Source organism: Culex pipiens, chromosome 2 (genome assembly GCF_016801865.2).
Source record: "Culex pipiens pallens isolate TS chromosome 2, TS_CPP_V2, whole genome shotgun sequence".
Taxonomy (NCBI): domain Eukaryota; kingdom Metazoa; phylum Arthropoda; class Insecta; order Diptera; family Culicidae; genus Culex; species Culex pipiens.
Genome location: NC_068938.1, coordinates 193,225,754 through 193,240,538, shown reverse-complemented (window position 1 = coordinate 193,240,538; position 14,785 = coordinate 193,225,754). Strand labels below are relative to the sequence as shown.

Here is a 14,785-nt window from a genome sequence, read left to right as displayed (position 1 = left end):
TTTGATTTTGATTTTGATTTTGATTTTGATTTTGATTTTGATTTTGATTTTGATTTTGATTTTGATTTTGATTTTGATTTTGATTTTGAATTTGATTTTGAATTTGATTTTGAATTTGATTTTGATTTTGATTTTGATTTTGATTTTGATTTTGATTTTGATTTTGATTTTGATTTTGATTTTGATTTTGATTTTGATTTTGATTTTGATTTTGATTTTGATTTTGATTTTGATTTTGATTTTGATTTTGATTTTGATTTTGATTTTGATTTTGATTTTGATTTTGATTTTGATTTTGATTTTGATTTTGATTTTGATTTTGATTTTGATTTTGATTTGATTTTGATTTTGATTTTGATTTTGATTTTGATTTTGATTTTGATTTTGATTTTGATTTTGATTTTGATTTTGATTTTGATTTTGATTTTGATTTTGATTTTGATTTTGATTTTGATTTTGATTTTGATTTTGATTTTGATTTTGATTTTGATTTTGATTTTGATTTTGATTTTGATTTTGATTTTGATTTTGATTTTGATTTTGATTTTGATTTTGATTTTGATTTTGATTTTGATTTTGATTTTGATTTTGATTTTGATTTTGATTTTGATTTTGATTTTGATTTTGATTTTGATTTTGATTTTGATTTTGATTTTGATTTTGATTTTGATTTTGATTTTGATTTTGATTTTGATTTTGATTTTGATTTTGATTTTGATTTTGATTTTGATTTTGATTTTGATTTTGATTTTGATTTTGATTTTGATTTTGATTTTGATTTTGATTTTGATTTTGATTTTGATTTTGATTTTGATTTTGATTTTGATTTTGATTTTGATTTTGATTTTGATTTTGATTTTGATTTTGATTTTGATTTTGATTTTGATTTTGATTTTGATTTTGATTTTGATTTTTATTTTGATTTTGATTTTGATTTTGATTTTGATTTTGATTTTGATTTTGATTTTGATTTTGATTTTGATTTTGATTTTGATTTTGATTTTGATTTTGATTTTGATTTTGATTTTGATTTTGATTTTGATTTTGATTTTGATTTTGATTTTTATTTTTTTACAAAACAAAAACACTTTAAGAAGCTTTATAGCATATAGCAGTTCGAATGATGAATAAATTTTAATCATGTTTGAAATATTCAACATCAATTTTTACAAAAGAATTTAGGCACTACTTGCAATGATTTGAACACAAATACATCACATTTTTGAAAAATATAATTGATATTCTTTTCAGAAAACCATCAAATGTACAAAAATACATTTCAGTCAATTCTACTAATCCAAAAAATCTCTCATTCATCCACAGAATTTTCAATTTCAGTGTCATAATCTTTCTCAACATTGATGCCCTTTCAGTGACGTGCAAGCTTTAAACTTGAAAGAGTCGCACCGGAGATTAACCCTGGGGATTAATTTTGACATCCGTCAAAACTTCTCTCCTAATCCGACATCCAAATTGAACTCCATTGTTCTGCGCCTTTTCCACATTTCGATTGAATTTGTCCGAAAAAATATTTCAAGCATTTGGAATATTGATGTTTTTTTCGAGTCCTTTTGGAATTCTTCGCTGCTAACATCAAAGCTGCGTTCCTTTCTCAGGACGATCAATTCACAATGCATGATGATAATTCATAAATTTCGACACAATCTCAGTCGTTTCATCTTCTCTCTTTTGGTGTACCTGGAACTTCGGCCAACAATTATGCTTGCATAATTCCCGGTCGAACTGATTCGAGCTGCATCCCATCTGGCTCAAGATCCTCCCTCTAATCGCCCAGAAAAAATCGAAATCATCCAAGTTAATAGTCTTTAATGAGATTGCAGTATCTTAACTACACCCCCACTAGTTTCCCAAGGAGCGAGGTTCAGGGTTTCGTGTTTTGTTTGATAGAAGGATGAAAAAACAAAAAAGAAAAGGATATATCCATAAAACAAAGGAGATTTACGGCCCCGAAAATAACAGGTGTTCACGCGGAAGGTTTTCGAAATCGAACAAACTTTCAGGCCCAAAACTTTGAGAAAGTAATTAATTTCCCAGCGACTTTTCTACCTGCTGAAACCTTAGACCCTTGGTCATTTTTCATTCTTTCTCCAAGACACCTTCCCCGTTTTAAGATCTCCTTCTTCGTGTAATGAAGATACACACATTTTCTACTAGCCAGCAGGATAACATCTGACTTATCGCACCTCGCCGAACTCTGGAGGTACCTCAACTCCCAGAAGTAGGAGAGACCCAGGTCAAACTCCCTGCCGGGGCGCGTGGAACCTGTGAAGCGAACAGCGACAAATTGGTCTCCTTCGAGGGTAAAGACGAAAAAAGCAGTCTTCTTGAAAGATTGCTCCGATAGCGCAATAGCGGAGAATAAATTTGTTTTTTTTTCGAAATTGTCCGAAGGCGATGGCCCGATTGGAGATCGAATTGTCGATATAAATCATAATGGGATTGTAGGTTATGAATTGGTTCCAAGTTTTCGGGAAAGGTGAGATAATCTGGAAAAGGTGTCATAATGGGATTTGATTACAAGCGTTTAGAATAGTTTTCTTCCAAGAAGGAAAAAGGATTGCATTTCATGAGAAGCAAAAAAAAAAAGTTGACGGGCTCAACCGGGATTTGAACCCGGGACCTCTCGCACCCAAAGCGAGAATCATACCCCTAGACCATTGAGCCACTTGAAATTGAACTCTGCGAAACTTTTTTTTTCCACGTTGCTTTGTAGTATTTTTGAGCGACGATGCATCGCGATGGGAGAGCAAGTTAAGTGAAGTTGATTGCTTGGCTGGTGAAGCAAGACCTGACAAAACCTGAGGGAAAATGGTTAAAATTTATGACTACTTTTGAAAACAACAAGCGGCTCAATGGTCTAGGGGTATGATTCTCGCTTTGGGTGCGAGAGGTCCCGGGTTCAAATCCCGGTTGAGCCCGAAGCATTGTTTTTGGGTGTTTTTAGCAGATTTGTAGAAAAGTTGTAAAATACTATGATCAGTTCAAAATTTTATATTGCTAAAGATCGAATTTATAAACTTGAAACCCCTTTTATGGATTTCCGACAGAAGGACACAAATACAAACTGAGACACACTGAGACACACTGTGACACACTGAGACACACTGAGACACAAAGAGACAAAGAGACAAAGAAACAAAGAGACAAAGAGACAAAGAGACAAAGAGACAAAGAGACAAAGAGACAAAGAGACAAAGAGACAAAGAGACAAAGAGACAAAGAGACAAAGAGACAAAGAGACAAAGAGACAAAGAGACAAAGAGACAAAGAGACAAAGAGACAAAGAGACAAAGAGACAAAGAGACAAAGAGACAAAGAGACAAAGAGACAAAGAGACAAAGAGACAAAGAGACAAAGAGACAAAGAGACAAAGAGACAAAGAGACAAAGAGACAAAGAGACAAAGAGACAAAGAGACAAAGAGACAAAGAGACAAAGAGACAAAGAGACAAAGAGACAAAGAGACAAAGAGACAAAGAGACAAAGAGACAAAGAGACAAAGAGACAAAGAGACAAAGAGACAAAGAGACAAAGAGACAAAGAGACAAAGAGACAAAGAGACAAAGAGACAAAGAGACAAAGAGACAAAAAGACAAAGAGACAAAGAGACAAAGAGACAAAGAGACAAAGAGACAAAGAGACAAAGAGACAAAGAGACAAAAAGACAAAGAGACAAAGAGACAAAGAGACTCAGAGACACAGAGACACAATGCCATAGGTACATAGACAAAGACATGCATAATTAAGATAATTTATTGCAGTAAATTCAACGTAATTTCTAAAAATTAAAATTCTATCAAGCAATCATACCTTCACATAAAGGACCAACTCAATCCCGGGGACCCAGCTTGTCCTTGCTCGTACAACCTGTCCCCTCTAATGGGCCACCTTCGCCGGCATAAAATCCGCCATATTCTTTTACGACCAGCTCTCAACGGGGTCTGTGCGCCACATGATCCTTGTTGTTTCTTCCGCGAAAAGTCCCCGGCATAATTTTCACCTTGCCAAAATTCGCCACAAAGCCCTCGCAGTTGATAATCGTCGGGATGAACCCTCAAGGTCCTTAAGGACCCGGCAGACCCATAACCGCGGCCTCAAACTCAAAACAACAACAGGTGTATTTTACTGCATCAAGTATTCATGAAACATTTCCGGAAGGTAATAAAAGGCAATTTGCATAAAAGCAAGCAACCTTAAATTTACTCTCCTTCTTTCGCTTAAAAATTGCAATACTTTCCACGACGAGATCTTCGAGCCGGAGTTTGTGCGTTACGGATCAAAGTTGGTACCTGGGCCTGACCTGGCGTGGCTTCCCAGGAAGAACACCTTTTTTTTTATTTCTCCTTCGCTCTTTCTGTGTATGTTTTTGTCTGGCTCTAAGCCGGGGGATATCCTTGTGTTCTCTTTAATTCTTGTCTGGATGCCAGCGGCGAGAGCGAGAATCCCCCGAAGGATACCCGGGCCTGCTGGACCAAACCAAGCTGGAAGCTGAGAACGAAATGTTTTTACGATTATTTCCCTCCAATTTCGGAAAAGTTGTAAAAATAAAAAAAATAAACAGTCGGACTTTGGAAGACGTTCGTTGGGACTTGCCCTGTGGGAAGCGTTTTTGGGAACGCTCGAGGATACGGACTGGAATCGGCTTACGGGGCCTGATCTCATTATTTCAAATTGTTTTGTTCGTGTCTGCTCGGTTCATCTTTATTGGCAGTCATTCTGAGATTTGGGAAATTTGGTCAAAATAGATAAACAGTGGCAGGGCCGCTCTGATTTTTCATTCATTTTGTTTAAGTTGTTTAAAACAAAAATTGGATCAACAACGCTTTAATTTTAGTTTTTAAAAATTTGCAGGCTTTTTTCTAGGTATTTGGCTGACCTTCATCTTTTTTATGTTGAATTAGGCCAAGACATTTTCAGCTAATTAGATTTTTAAATTAAGTTTTTTCTGAATCGAAGTGATGCAACTGGAAGATGTAGTAGAGATATCCGATAGTTAGGTTTTAGAAAAACCTTTGAAGGTTATTTTATAAAGTACAATAAAAGCTACAAAAATGATATAATGTTTCAATATGTTTGCTCTAATGTTAATATGATTATTGTTCATCCATGCAAGTGAGAATAGAAGATGAGCGATTGTCATTACAAGTTTGTTAAAAATTGGTTTGAAAAATTTTGTTTGGTTTTCGAAAATGTTAATAAATGATTGAAAAATATTTTTTCAACAATTTATTTTTGTGTTGTCAATTTTTTAAATTTTGCGGAGACTTTTGGATGAGTAGTTTGTTTTTTAAATTATTACAGTTTTTTTTTTCGATTTTGCACAGTATTTAAATAACATAAAAACATTAACTGCTTTATTTTTGACAACATTTGGACAACTTTTTATTTGTAGGCTATAAAAGGTACATAAAAAGAAGCGTAGAAATTTTAGGAAAAATGTGAGTAAATTTTTAGTTTTTTTTTTTAAGAAAATGAGCTTACGGACTATTAAATTTTTCAGTTGCACTTCAAAACCCTTAGTTGACAAAAGTTGATATTTTTGTGAAATATAGCTTTCCCCATTTTTGCATCGTTAAACACTCATACCGTCATCAGGGGTGACATTGGGTCATACAAATTTCAGCATTTTTGTATGACTCAATCTGACCCCCCAGACCCAATGTCACCCCTGATGATGGTACCTTTAAAATGATGAAAAATTATATTACATAAAAATTTGGTTTTCTCGTTGTTAAACTAATATGATGTATAATATCAATTCATATAATTTGAATACTTTCATAACTAACGGTATTTTATAAAAATAATGTTAACAACAAGAAATTGAGATAATGAATATGTATTCAGAATACCACTAATATTAGGAACAGCAGAATAATTCATAAAATATGGATTTCTGAAAAAATATGAATTTCCAAGAAATTAAAATTTTATGAAAACTTGTTTTGAATTTATCTTTTTTTACCCCGTGTAAAAGTTAATAAAAATTGATTTAAAAAATGTGACGAGAATTTTAATCAAACAGTTTGATGTTTCATTGAAATTAGGGTTAGTGAATTATCACGATTTCGTGGACAGTGTGAAATTAGTGAAATTTGAAAATTTCCTTTAAATCACGGGAAATTTGATAAATTTCAAAAATCAATTATTGAAATTGAAAACATTCAACAAATATTTCATTTACAAAGCATTTTTTGTGAATTATATTAGTTTTCAATTAAAAACGGAACATTTTTTTCCAACATTGACTAAGAAATTAATACCATGAAAATCTGAATAAAGTAGATAAGAAGTCATGTACTTGAATGAAAATAATTTTGGAATCATCAAGATTTATCAAAGCGTAGGAGAATTGCACTTTGTCTTCAACCAAGCATAGTTTTAATTTCTGTGAATTTTGAGTTTTGGTTTGTTAAGTGTTTTGCACAAATTTGACTTCCATTTAATTTGATGGTAGATTTATAAAATAAGATGAATCAAACTTAATTTATTCAAGATAAATAAATATTGCTATATTCTATTTTTCATCTTAAAAATCAGGCCTTTTGAGATTATTTCAGAAATTTCAAATTTTCAATATTTGTTGGTTTGGTAAATGGTACCGGAAATCAAAAAATTATAATTTAAAGAAATTTAAAAAAGATTTGCAATATTGCAAGAAAAATAATAGCCCATTGAAAAAATATGAAAAATGAAGTGTCAATACACTATTTTTAATCATTTTCAATATCAAACAAAGTGAACGAAGAAACACATTTTTAATAGCATCTGAATTTTATAAACTAAAAAACTAAGACCGATTTTTCAAATTTGAAATTTCAAACAATTTTACATTTTTTCAAAATGATTCAATTTTCATAACAAACAATATGTTTGACTAGTTAGTTTTAAAAAAAATCTTCCTAAAATTGCAATTTATTAAAAAATACTCTGTATTTTTTTCCATACGTTTTATAGACTTTATGATTTTTCACGCTCAAAAACAGAAATTTTCACGCACACAGTGACAGTGTATTCAGTATTTTTTCAAGCATTCCCACTTTTTAGCTTGCTAAATTTTCAAAAAAATCTTTGGAAAAGACTTTTTTTAAAGTTTTGATTTTGATTGAGATTAGATTTTAGTATAGATTAGGCTTTAATTTTAATAAAAATAAAATTTGTAGTTTTTTGTTTTGCCCTCTGAATTATTAGGAAAGTTTTCAAGGGGAAGAAACATTCATAATTAAAAAGTTATTACAAATCTAAAATAAAAAATATTTTTAAATATGATTTTTTAATTATATTTTTTTGTTATAATAAGTTTATTTGTTCTCTGATTTTTTAGAGATGAGGAAAAACAAAAAAATGAAATTAAGTGAGCATTAAATATAATTCAAATACATTTTGTAGTTTGTCATTTATTATCAAATGATGGTCTTATTTTAACAATTGTAATAATTTATTTGTTAAGTCATCTACAATTTTTATATATTTTTTAATTTTCTTTAACAAAATTTCATTTTAGTTCATATGATTTTTTTAAGAGCGGTAATTTTATGGTTTTTTTTATTTAAACAGAATTACGTGGTAAAAACATAGGCCGATTCGTAAGATTAATTTATTTTTTTAATTAATTGTGTGTATTTTCTTCCAAGATTTCATCAAATTAAATTAAAAAATATTTGTCAAGAATTCTAATTCGTCACTGTCGTGCTAACTTGTCGTACGTGCATTTTAGGCCAAATTGAGTTAAGAACGCCATTTTGTGCAGCTCACAATGCCTCATCTTTTGACCTTCACAGATCCCCAAAATTCGATATCAATCCTGAGATATTCAATGAAAACCAAAAAGGCTCCGAAAATGTTTGTCACTTTTCATATGAAAGTAGTTTCAATCTTGTCGTGCTATCTTGTCACTCCCTGAAAATTGATGTAAGTGCGACAAAGGGCAAAGGGATTTCAGGTCAGGATGCGTTTGACGCACGTACAAGTAAGACTACCGTAAACATTTGTAATTATAACTCGGGACTCCGGCAACCAACTTCAACCAAACTTTGGGACAATGCACAGAATGGTCAGCCAAACAAAACGTGTTTGTTATTGTTTACATTGCGTGCTTTCGTTTTTGTTTATTCAAGGTCAAACATTAAAACGCGTTTTTCTGGGAACGTCGAAATGGCGGGTGCGACATGATAGCATGACGACGTCGAATTGATGAAATGTTCCTGTCATAATTTTTTGAGTGAGGTCGAATTTGCTTCAAGTAAATTTTCTAGAATCAAATTAAAAATAAAACAAATTAAACTTTAAGAAAGCCATGTTAGTGCTGCACCTTTTCTATGTTTGCTGCAAGCAAAGATTCTCCGCACACCGGAATACGCAAGAGGTTATAATTAGGCGTTCCAGCGCTCAAATTCAGAAAGGTACCGTGAAAGGTTGCGCAAAGAAGGAAGGACCAACTTTTATTTTTTACCGTTCCGTCCCACTCCCCGTTCCAGCTCAGCTTTGCCACGCTCGATCGACAGGCAGAGCTTCAAAACTCGCACAAAAGTTTCCAACTTTTGGATTTATTGAACGATGAAAAGCAGCGCGCGGCGCAAAATCATTCAGGACGACGAACAAAAAAGGACCTTTTCTAGTCGCGCTGCCTTTCTGTGGGAAAACATTTATCCTGCAGTATTCGCCGGTCTGGGAACAATGCCCTCCAATAGAGAAACCCGGTTCTCTTTAACCGCCTCAATGGTCAGAGACGAAAAAAATCTGTGAAAAATGTGACTCGGGAAAATCGATTGGCCATTGTTCCCTGGGTCCGGAAAATCCTTTTCCCGTTTTCGAAATCGACCGGCCATTATTGCCAAAAGGCGCACACAATTTACCTCATCATGGAACCGGCGGCCAGGTCAGTTCCAAACACTGAGAACTAATCGCCTGACCTCTCTGCCGAAAAGCCGGCTTCTAATGGCTCCCGGGGGAAATTTGTGGGCCCTTCTTTTGTCCGGGTCAGTTCCGAGAGAGCGGCTAATCGAAGTATTGCGACAACTGCAGAAAATTGTGGGATTGTGGTGCAAACATTTCGGAGAGAAATTTATTGAAATCCCTGGCAATAACGGAAACGATTCCCTTAACCCCTGCCTGCGGCAGCGTTGCCTAACTGAAGGCGCATTCGCCCGGCGGCAGTGCCATCTCCCGGTCAAGACTCTTAAATCACCGTAGAATTTCGGTATTCTGCCGGCCCGGAAAATGATTCTATTGACCATTACACACGTATATTGCCATCATCGTGAAAGTAGCACAAGCACGAGAGCGAAAGAAGTCCAACCAAATTGTCCTGAATAAAGGATTTGGACTTTGCGAGCTGAGTGGCCCGTGTCCTTTCTGAGGGGTCTCTCGTAAGAGGATCTCGAGTGTGTGGGTTCTTTCTTGCTTTGGCCTCCTTTTGCGCCACAACATTTCCACTCGAGCGTGCTATCTGTCTGGCCACATCTTTGCAGTCGTGTCCCTTTTCAGCGGGGACGAACATACACGTTTATACATTAAGCTTGAGGGTTAAACTTTGAAAATGACTCAAGTTTTGGTGTTTACAAATTTGTATGAAATTTTTGTAGTTTTTTGTTAAATTTTGAGTGAAGTTGGTACACAGCAAAAAAAGTGTGAATTTGGAAGGTGTAATTTTAGAAGGTTGGATATTACTTCTTTTATTATGTTATTTTTACCTCAATTTAGACTGAAAATGCGACATTACACCAGAATAGTGGTAAAATTACACATTTTCAGAGGTAAAATTACACATTTTTTCAGACATAAAAGATGTACCCCTTTCCAGATGTAATAAATACTACCACGATTTTTTTGTCTGTGTACTGAGGAGAGAATTTGAGTCGAAGTATTTCTTTAAATGATTTTGGTATTTTTGTTTCAAATTAATCTAAAAAAAACATGTTTTCTATATTTTGGAAGATTTTTTCTCTTAAATAATCTCTCAAAAACCTTAATGCTTGAAAAACTATGTTTTAAAATTATCATTTACTACTCAAAACCTTGTATTTAGATACATCCACAGGAGAAAAACGTTTCGAAATCTGTCCTAGTGAATTTGCATTAAAAAAATTACACTTTGTAACCAATTTTGCAGCAAGCTCGTATATTAATTTTACCGTTGTGTAAACATGTCAGTTGGATTGTACCATTATTCAATTCTCCTTCTTAAATCTAAATAGATTTTTTGAAAATTTCCTTGTTTATCCAAAGATTTTCCTTGTATATCTGAAGATTTTAGATTGATAAAATCAGATTTTTATAATATTAATCAAGTGAGCAATTCTCTTAGATTCCATCCCTTTTTTGCAATTTTTAGTCTGGTTTGAATATGTTTTGGTGCCTTTTGTATGTCTATAGAAGCCATGATGGCAACTGTTCATACAATAATGATATACGGGAATTTTAAAATCTGTATCTCTTAATAGTAGTTTATGCAACAAGTTGCAAAAAGAGGATTTTTTCAGCACGAGTCGTACATTTATCCAACGAGGTTCACCGAGTTGGATAAATACGAAGAGTGCTGAAAAAAACAAGTTTTGCAACGAGTTCCATACAACATTTTTTGCAATTCCGAAAAACACCCATTGAGTGAAATTTTAAGTTAAATTTTCATGTATTTTGTCAATAAATCGTTTTAATCAAAAAAATGTTGAAAAGTGTTACTTTTCGAAACAAGTGCTGAAAAGTTCAACTTTTCAGCACCCATTTCAGTGCTGAAAAGTAGAACTTTTCAGCATTTATTTTGAAAAGTGTTGCTATTCGATTCTGTTATTTTTGGTACAGAAAAGTAGGCTATTTCGTCGTTCAAGAATGACAGGAAAAGTAAGTAGTTTCACGACGGAATTGCAAAAAGACATTTTTCGATCGAGTCTTCTGCAAAGCTTTAGGTATGGATGATAACTGTACCGAACAAAGTTGAAACATGGAAAATATTTGTTATGATGATTTTTAAAATAACTTTTTGTTGCCAAAAATATATTTTCATAAAAACACATTTAATTTTTTTTTCTTTTTGTTTTAGAGGAAAAATTCCATCTTTTCAAAATAAAATCAAGAAAGTGGAAAAAACATCTCTGGCCAAGCTACTTTATGGTAGAAGCCTTTTTCAAAAAGATCTTTAAAAATATTAATACAGCCATTTTTAGGTAACTTTTTCGAAAGTTTTTTTAAATTTTTAATAAAAGTGCTCAAGGTTGCCCGTGTGTTTTCGAAAAGCTGAGAAAAGTCCCTACAATTTATTTTTTTTTGTTTTTTTTGGTTGCTAAGGCCATGCCATGCAAACAGGAAAAATAGATTCTAAAAGTACTTATGGTCCGATTTTCAGTGTTTAAAAATTTTGTGAAATTTTCTGCTTATTTTAATAATTTATATTATATTTTTATATTTAAAAATTCAGCCCAACATTTGAAAATGACATAAATATTTGTTATTAGTTTTTTGAAACAGTTATTTTAAAGTAAAATTTGAAAACAGGCTTATTTCGTAAGTAATTGTTAAATTATATAAGTTTGAATTCGACCCGAGCTCTTTATAATCGTTGATTTTACTTTTTTCTTTACTTTTAATAGAGGAATAATATGTGTTATATCTGAAATTTTTTGAAGTGTTCTGTTTGATTTTATTTAAATTTATTAACATTTAAATTTATAAGTCCTTAAAAATGTCAAAAAATAACCCAATTTACGGATAAACTATCAATTATTTTTATTGTTAAAAGGGTTCACAAGGATTATAGATTTTGTCTTAAAAAATGTGTAATATTACATCAAGAACTGGCGAATTTTTATCGTTTTGTGAAAAAATTTCATCATGTTAACATTAAAAAAAAAATGTAAATTAATAGAAATGAGGTAATATTTGAACAACCAAATTTTCAACCTTTAAAAAGTTCTTTTTTTCTGTGTTGCATGATAAAATATTTTGTGACCGGTATTTTTAGATTTTTAAATTAAATAAAAACAAATTTTAGTAACAGTATTGTTGCCCATTGGTTTTCGAAAAATGTTTAAATGAGTGAAGAGACAATTTCATTTATTTATTTAAATTTATACAGAAAATTGATATGGATAACCATAACCAATTTTTTTTGTGTATATGGAGACGTAAATTTTGAGTTTTGATTTTCAGATATTAAATGTGGTTAAAATATAATTAAAAAAAAAAAACAAAATCTTTTCTATTGGAGTGCTTGTAGTTTTCTTAGAAAATTATAATTTGTAATCCATTTTTTTATGGATAAATATTTCGTCATCTTTTATAAAATGAATTTATTATTTATCACACAAACCTATTGATTATATATTTAAAAACAAAGTGGTGTTGTTATATGCTTATACAGCATTATAATTACAGGTTATTTTTTTTACAAATTATATGCGAATGTATTGTTTGTCAAGTTTTTTGAAGTCTGTTTTCGTACTATGCATTTATTTATTTTTATACATTTTTAACGTCAGTATCCATTTTTGTTTCTTTATGGATTTGTGATATTGTTTTATTGCTTTCGCATTTTTACGGATTTTTGTTTAAGGAAGGTGAAATATAAACTTAACAGAATATTTATCCTGAATTACCTGTTAATTAAAATAATTTAAACGATGAAAAAAAACAGGCCTTTAGAACAATGTCATATCGCCTCTTTCAAATGTTGCTTCAGAACTAAACTAAAGGAATTTAAAATTTTACTATTAATTAACCTCAGAAAAACATTAAGTAAGCGCGTTTACTATCACGTTTACTATTTTGCCCCTTTAAAATGTTGCTCAAGTAAAAAAAAAATCAAAATTCCAATCTCAGACTCAACCCTTTCTGATTGTTACTCTCCTCCCTTCATGTCAACGAGACTGGCAGCAGTGTTTGAAGGGCAACAACCGGAGAAAAAATCTCCAGCCACACCGTGATAAGAGGATGGCTTCAGATTCCCTTTTGGGCCATCGGATTTGCGGTGTTCCGAGAATGAGAAACCAAGATTTGCTGGGGTCCTTGAATCGATGTTCGGCCTGAAAAGAGTGTGTATTGTTGCATTGTTGCGCCCATCTACAGGATGGTTTATTGAAGGGTTCCCAGCTAGGTTCGGGATGCTTTTGTGGATGCCTGATGGAAGGAGAAAAATTAGATTATTCTCTTTCTTCTCTGGACTCGGTTTTTCAAGAGGGGACACATTAACTTCTTCTGGGCGATGGCCTTTGTGCGGAATTCAAGGTTCAATGGAAATGGGTTCTACCTTGAAAAGGGACTCCGGGTGACATTGTTTGGAGTAATTGGACGAGAGTTTGGTTGAGGGTTTCATGTGTATGCTGTTGCATACATTTTGTAATATGTATTGCTTTGAATTTTTTTAGCAGAGGTTGAAAATTTGTCATTCACTAATTTACTTTATTTTTTTTCTCTTTTTAGGTAAATTTCAACAAGTACAAGCCAAACAATGCAATTTTAAACAGTTAAGAGGTAAATTGCAAACATTTCAAATAAGTCACGTTTACAGCGTCTAGCCTAAAATCCTGAAACCCTTTCAAAACCCTGTTCAAACCGTATTGAAACGTGCCAGATCCGAGGTGCAAACAAGCCTCAATCCTGTGACGATTCATAAAACCTTTTCGTGTTGGGCGTGTTGCATTCAAGTGGGGGGAAGTGCTGCTCACCATCATTGCGGGCAAAACGATTTGTTTGCTTCCAATCAACGTGCAAGCGCGCCTGAAAGTATACGCGCAATTTTGCGTGATGTTCTAGACAGCAGCAGCAGCTATTTAAGGGGAGAAGCGAAATAGTACACAAATACTTGTTTTTTCCTTTCCCGGGACGTTGATGAGGATGATGATGATGGTTTGGATAGATCTGGGTAAATATAAATATTCATGTTTGTTTTCGAAATTAAGGTGTTCTACTTTGGTGGAGGCTTGCTTTCTGGAGCAGCAGCAGCGCGAGGGTAATTGCATAACTTTAGGCGCATGAGCCAGGGTTCGGTACGATTTGCATAGCGTTTTGCGTGTATTTAGGGGCGGCTGTGTGTTTTTCGGGGGGTGGGCGCTTTATTTATTCATAACTTGGTTTATGCTGATAATACGACGGCGAAGAACGGATCAACGCAATTTTAATGCTTGCTTAACCTCGTGGTAGATTGGCGGGGGAGAAATTTTAAGTGAGGGGGAGTACTGTACGTACCCCAAATGGCACTATGCGGAATTGGAATAATTTATCAAAATGCTTGATGGCGTCTTGCGGATTTCGGGGACGTGAGCAGAATTTCGGAGGATTACATTATTCTAATTGCAGTGTGCGGTGGCAAGTCCGGGAAATTTAACATATCGTGGAATTAGTGCTACGTGTCAAAAGCCGAAGCAAAGATAAGCCCATAAAAGCAAGCTAATTTTAAAGGCAAATTTCGGCAATAATTTGTGCCTGTCAGTTCGCAGCCAGGTGTGAAAGATAAACACCTCTTGCCCTTTTTTCCCTCTACGATTAAGGCACCGCCACTTCTCTCTCACAGGAAGAAATGTAACACCTTTTCTACAAAAAAAAAAAAAAAAAACGAATGAAGCAAAGGATTCAGGTCCAGGTGTCGGCTTGAACCCGCCGTGAGCACACTGATTAAAGGATTTACTCTAATTGCTAAAATATACAAAACAACCGGCAGCGAACGCGTCGGGTCGGCTTAATTAAAATTAGTCCAAATTATATCGCTTCCAGGAAGACCTCACTCGATGATGTCGTTGGCGAGAGGTTGTTGGGGCAGGGCGCTGAAGCTGGAA

At 33.3% G+C, this 14,785-nt stretch overlaps 1 protein-coding gene and 2 non-coding genes across 3 annotated transcripts in view; 2 read left to right on the top strand and 1 right to left on the bottom strand.

Annotated features, from left to right (window-relative positions):
* Positions 1-14,785, top strand: part of LOC120415215 (insulin-like growth factor-binding protein complex acid labile subunit) — a 50,891-nt gene that overhangs the window by 10,506 nt on the left and 25,600 nt on the right. The window lies entirely within an intron of this gene.
* Positions 2,614-2,685, bottom strand: Trnap-ugg (transfer RNA proline (anticodon UGG)). Its single transcript has one exon. It is a non-coding gene; the product is annotated as a tRNA-Pro (tRNA).
* Trnap-ugg (transfer RNA proline (anticodon UGG)) lies at positions 2,868-2,939 on the top strand. The gene has a single exon. It is a non-coding gene; the product is annotated as a tRNA-Pro (tRNA).